General features: G+C 35.4%; 1 pseudogene; it reads left to right on the top strand.

Annotated features, from left to right (window-relative positions):
- Window positions 1-435: 435 nt before the first annotated feature.
- Window positions 436-1,374, top strand: LOC149002519 (putative CCR4-associated factor 1 homolog 6 pseudogene; annotated as a pseudogene).
- The last annotated feature ends 5,395 nt before the right edge of the window (window positions 1,375-6,769 follow it).

The raw sequence follows: 6,769 nt of genomic DNA, 5'->3' as shown, positions 1-6,769 counted from the left end.
AAATTCAGAATACAAATAAGAATAAAATAAAATATTCATTAATTCATATTAATTTTATTTGTATTATCAGTTTAAGACAGGTGAGTCAATAGGAGGATCTGGGAATTAAGAAAGCTAGCCGTTAAGAAGTTTATAACTGCTAGAGTTCGAGTCACACAGAGCTGCGCTGAGTAAGGACATCCATGGTAGATGGGGATGGTTTTCTAGGATTAAATTCCAGTTCAACTCGTACTTGAAATCCAACTTCAACTCGGATTAGGAATTCTACTTCTCATTCAAGACTTCTCAATTGTCATCCAAAAATCTTATAAATTCTGTGGTTCTAAGCTCAAAATTTACATTCAGCTCTCTGATTAATGTTTTGCTTCCTGTTACTCTTCTCACCTGTCAATCGTTTATTTCTTTGCATTGTCACTGACAACGAAACAACTATTCATGGAAATGAATCAAATAATCATACGTGAGGTTTGGCGCTCAAATTTTGAGCAAGAGATGGTTTCCATTATGGGTATAGTCCACGACTATCCATGTATATCGTTCGATTCTGAGTTTCCAGGGTTTCTGCATAATACTCCGAGATATGCAGAGGATACCGATAGATACGAAGATTTGAAGTTCAACGTGAATAGGTTGAAGCCTATACAGTTCGGTTTTGCATTCAGTGATTTTTACGGTAATCTCCCTCCATCAGGTGGTGTCTGGCAGTTTAATTTTTCAGATTTTGATCCCGAGGAAGACCTTCATGTTGCTGCATCCATTGACTTACTCCGCCAGAATGGTATAGATTTGGAGAGAAACAAAAGGGAGGGCATTGAGATGAAAGTATTTTCCAATAGGTTCATGAGTGTCATTAAGTCTCAAGGTGCCAGGATTGAATGGATAACTTTCCATGGCGTCTATGACATCGCTTACCTTTTAAAGGTATTGAGTTATGGAAAACCCATGCCTGAATCACTCCAAGAATTCATGCTTGTTGTAAGGTTAACCTTCCCTACGCTCTACGATTTGAAATTCATGGCAAAATTCTTTCATGAGTTTTACGGCGGAGAGCTGGGTTTGGATCGAATGGCAAAGATTCTTCAGGTAAAAAGAATTGGACAGCACCATCAAGCAGGTTCCGATAGCCTGGTAATACACGGTGTGTTCTCAGCCATGAAGAAGATGTTTTATCTGAATGAATATCGATACCAAGGTTTTCTCTATGGAATCAGTTTTAGAAGCATTACGACTCCAGTTACATTTGTGCCAGTGCTATCTGTCTTCATCCCTATCCCTGTAGTTGTGGCTCCTTATCGTCAATTTGTTACCGTTCCGATCCCCGATATGCGCATGCACTGTAATCTCGATGTGAATCCAACATCCTTTCTTTTGTGAACGATGTAAAATCCTTGAGCTTCTGGTTTTCCCAGCGTTACATAATCAAGGCGAGTTCTTCTAAGCATCATATCGAATTAGCATAGTTCCTTGAGAATATGATAACGGCTAACCTTGATTCCTTGATCGCCTTCTCGAGAGCTTCAGAGATCTCCTCTCCTATTTTAATTTCCTCATCGTCTTTGAACGTTTCAATCCCTCTTTGGAGATCAGGGCTTCGTAAAGGTTCCGTGTGAAGTTGTGGCGAGTGTCCTCGATCACCTCTGAAACTCAAGAACACATCAGGCCGTGGAGAGGCGGAGGATGAGAATGAAGTAGACGGGACATTAGTGGAAGCAGCCATCGAGATTCAAGAGAGCAGATTAGTTGCAGTAGTAATTATTTTGTTCCGATCGAACAAAGTGCAAAGCTGCTATCGACTTGAGAATGAAAGTCCTGCTTCAACGTACCAGGCGTTTTTTCGCTTTTCTCCTCAACTTGACGCGTTATGAGTATTTTGCGTTGGATTTTTTATTTTAATTTCCTAATTATCGTTCTTTATTTCCTCCTTCTTGTTCTTTTTTCTCTCTGTGCTTCCCTGTTGGGTTCTCCCGCGGGTCGGCGCGTGCGAACTCTGAGTGGGTTTGGAAGTTTTTCACGTATTTACCGTTAAATCGTTTGCAAAGAATTCGGTTCATTCATTTCAACCGACATGGTTAAACCAAACCGGATTACTGTTTAAAAAAAGAAAATAGTATTCATAATTTATTGTAGATCATTGTACACATTGTCCTTCAGAATTTTGAAATTTCAATTAATAAGATTTGGAATGGGATAGGTACTTTTCGAATGCACACTCACATGTACAAATACCTTGCATGATATGTTATTTACCAATTTACAAAATTCGGGCTCACATCCCTTGCAATTCCTTGTAATTTCTATCTAGGATTATGACACGTGGTAGTTAATTATCTAAGGGTTAGGATTAGAACCCAATTAAAAATTAAATTTAATAAATTTCTAAATTTTTCTCCAAATTTCATCTCTCTTCTTTTCTTGAGGCTTAATTTTAGGGATTTATTACATTCAATTCTTAATTGGGTTCTAACTTCTAATCTGATTCTTGGATAATTAATTACTACATGTCACAATTCTAGATAGGAATTATGGGGAATTGCTGAGGGTGGGAATTGTAGAGGATGTGAACCCCTTAAATTCACACTTCTGAATTCAGCTTTTTAGGATTGAATGCTAAAATTTATTTTGTAAATTTGATATAGACATGGGCAAATTATTAAGATCTAAACATGGTTTGAATTCTATAAACTAAAAGTTCTTCCATCTTCTCTGCCCCATTCAAAAAACTTCAAACAATTTGATGTCCATCATCGAAGGGTGGCAAATGAAATATTTGGTTTCAAAATTAATTTAAACCTTTATGCTAAATTGATGGTTTTACATTTATGCAATTGGAATCCAACAACATCCAAACCTCCCCTACAAAATCCAATTCTAATTGTGACTCATGTTTTTGTTTGAATTAGAATCCAACAAATAAACTGAAAATTGTTGAATCTAGATACTTAACAGCATGGACATACATCCATTCATTAACTTTATTCAAAACTAAAATGTGACAGTAAACGGTACAAGAAAGATCGAGACTGTTCTTCTGGAAGAAAAAAATATATAATGTCTCTTGCAACTTGAGGATCTAGTTCAGTAGTCTCACATTTTCGAAGGCCCGTCTGAGGACTAGTGGATCATGTAGAGTTAATGGAATTGCCTTTGAGAACCAAAGGGGATTGTACCATTTCGCATCGCACCTGAACGACGGCAATGACCAAGATTGGTGGCTTAAAAGGTGGGGGAAATCGGAATGGTTGAAGGAAATCAAGCATTTGAAGCAAAAAGGAAGTGAGGCCTGAAAAGAGGAACTGTTTTGTCCCCTTGCAACTCGTCTTGAAGTGGTACGATTAGAACCGGTTGCATCGATAAGTATCGGCTTGTATCCGTACAATACTTTTTGATACCGCCAATACCATTGATGTGTATCTGTAATAAATATATTCTTATTAAAAACATGAAATATACTCATCGTTGTATCGTACGGTTTCATGTTGTACCGTCAACGGTTGATATTAATCTAACGGTTGATATTAAATTTCAATTTAACTCAGACTTCCAACCTCAACTCAGCCTAGGAATCCTACTTTCAACTCATTCAAGACTGTCAATTGTCATCGAGAAATCTTATAAATTATGTCGAAGCTCTCAAGACTTCCATTCTCTTTGTCGCACTCTTCTTAGTGTTTAGCTCCCTGTTACTCTTCTCATCTTCAATCGTTCTTTCTTTTCATTGTCATTGATGAAGCAAATATTCATGGGAGTGAATCAAGTGATACGTGAGGTTTGGGGCTCAAACTTTGAGCAAGAGATGGTTTCTATTCTAAGTATGGTCCACGACTATCCATGCATATCCTTTGATTATAATGAAACACCTCACTGAGGAAGATTACTTTTGATTGAAATTAAAATGAACATGAAAGACAAAATCAACGGAAAATAAATCAAATTACTATCATTACAAAAACCCAACCAAAAAAAAAAAAAAAAAACTCTAACCTGTCAAAGAGGGTAAGTTAAAGATCTGGACCATCTGGACCATCTTTTATTTTTCCAATGTATTGCACTATGATTTGATTAGAGAGACTTAATATTATCAATTGTGTATAACAAGCTTTTTTCTAGGTATCATGTAAATCATCACTACAAAAATAAAATTCATATCACGGTTGTTACTTCATTTTAATTTTACCTTCTAGTCATATCGAAAGAATTTACATAGCCACAACACAAGCATGAAGAAAAAATAACAGACAAAAAACAAATATTAATGCAAGTTTTATGATTGAAGGGTTAACTCACTGCATGCCCTGTTCGATTCACTAGAAAGAGATTGTATTTCTTCTTCCTACATAATTCAATATGGATAATAAAATGATAACATTTAAATCCTTCTAATCCAACCATCAGAGGTATTGTCATCTACTATTTGCGCAATTCTGTGGCACTGCATGGCACTGGACAATTCACCTACTCCCCCGTCTAACCGAGGAGAAGAAATCTAATTACTAAATTCAATCCAACTATAATCTCACTTCTTCACTAATCTCACATATAAATTTGCAGATCTCTGTTGCATCTTCACACCTCAACACACATATGATGTAGGGTCATTAGGCCACAATTTAATCTCTAAAGTGTTGTAAAGCCCATGACTGATGGGTTGGAAATCGGTTAATCTATCCTATTCAGTAAAAATAGGGCCGTTCAAGACAATGAGTCAGCTATGCTATTGGTCTCCCTTGTCAGAAAAAGAAAAACTGGAGGAAAGAAAAGAGGCTGCAAAATACTAAATTTTGATCTTTACTTTGGCTATTCATATATCTTATTTATTGCTAGAAGGTTAATTCAGGTGATAGTTGTAGAGGTGTGAATATTCATTTATGCTTCAAGATTTGAAAGACAATCAGTTGTATAAGCTCGTAGTGAGGGATTCTTGCGTGCTTGTGTTGTGATTTTTATTTGTTTAGCTTAGACGAAAGATATTAGGGTCATGCTTTTTACCTTGAGTCAAAGGGCGTGTAACTATCTGTAGAGGTGATGCTTTCCTTTCGACATTGGATTTTCTTTGTGCTTTCCTGAAATAGAATCCTAATGGGATAGTAGGAGAGTGCCAGTTAGAGCACAATTTTCTTTACTGATATTTGTTCCAATTATTGATTGATCTGCTTCCATGAAAGCTCCATCAAATGGTACCCTGCAAATTCTAGAGAAGGTATTTCCTTCCTTGATTATTTGCATCATCCTTCCTTTTAATTGAACCTCCCTGCTTGGTTTGCATTTTTTTTTTTTTTTTTTTACCATATAATATGTTCCTCTACTGAAGGGATTGTTTGCTTGATTGGAAGCCAATTGCTCTCTCTTTGTTTGTAGCTTGAGTCGTTATGTTAAAATACCAGAAGAGGGAAGAATATGAATTGTGGCTTAGTGCATAATAAAGAATAAGTCTGACAAAGAAGGGTGGATGAAATCTTTTCACTCAACCATCAAAAGGGTATAATGGTCTTTACAATTGTACAATCAACCCTTCTAACGAAATAGATCTGTGTGTTTTTAAAACAAAAAGTGGGGTATCAATACTTTTAGGCCTCCATTTTGGGGTGCCCGTGCAATTTGCTATTTATATTATATATGAAATAGCTACCCTCTTGAAGAGTAGTCAAGAGGGCCTAAGTTGGCCCGGAAAAACCTCAATTCTCCAAAAAAAAAAAAAAAAAAAACAATCATTCACGACTTTTACCCTAGTGGCCTTAACGTGTTTTATCCCGCCCGAGCCCTAGGGCCAAGGGCGGTTTTTATGGTCAAGGCAACAATATGAATGTGTAAATTATTTCATATGAAGTGAATAATGGGTTGAACCCATGACTTCTTCATCACTAACAGGTGTTGGTCTTACCAACTGATCGACCTTGCATTGGCAAAACTTGAGAGTTTTATGATTGTTATTTAGTTTAGTAACTAATATGCATGATTGAAGATCATTATTCTTGGAATCACTATACAACTGTTTTTCATTTTCAACTTAATCCATAAAAGTCCTAGGGAATCATTTATTTTAGGCCGATATTTATGTACAATATTTTTTTTAATGTTTCAAAGTATATTTTTTATTCATACAAAAAAAAAAAGTAGTTTTTTAATCAATTTTCTTGTCGACTTTCTTGTCCTTTATTTGGATTCAAACTAAAATAGATTTGACAATCGATAAAAAATAGGAAATTTCTTTAAAATGCAGAAAATTTTGAATACAAATAAGAATAAAATAAAATATTTGCTAATTTATATTATTTTTATTTGTATTATCCGTTTAAGACTAATGAGTCAATATGAGGGTCTAGGAATTAAGAAAGCTAGCCGTTAAGAAGTCTATAACTGCGACACTTTGAGTCACACTTTGTTTTTAATTTGAATTTCTTATATAAATATGATTTTGTTGTTTCTTTTTGTTTGCAAAATAAAATTACATCTAGAATTCAACTCCTTAATGGTAATGCGAGAGTTGAATGATTCAATTTTTGTTAACTAATTAACTAAACTAAACGATCATAATCTATACATCTAATGCAATCAAAGTAAGACGAAAAATAAAGCAAACATAACCAACGCATAAATAAAAGACAGGAAAAAAAATGCGAACAATAAAAATAAAAGGAAAAGGGAAGTGATCCAAGTGTCAGCTCTAGATCGAGGGAGGGGGAGTATAATAATAATGACTTTGACCGTGGACCCTTTGCCGTAGCTTACAGTCCACTGATCGGGGGAAAGGATATTAAAGAGAAAAAGAAAA

The sequence above is a fragment of the Hakea prostrata genome, chromosome 10, assembly GCF_041222555.1.
Source record: "Hakea prostrata isolate BN-2017 chromosome 10, UWA_Hpros_2, whole genome shotgun sequence".
NCBI classification, from domain to species: Eukaryota; Viridiplantae; Streptophyta; class Magnoliopsida; order Proteales; family Proteaceae; genus Hakea; species Hakea prostrata.
Note: the sequence above shows the minus strand (reverse complement) of the source record. Positions and strands in the feature narration are given on the sequence as shown.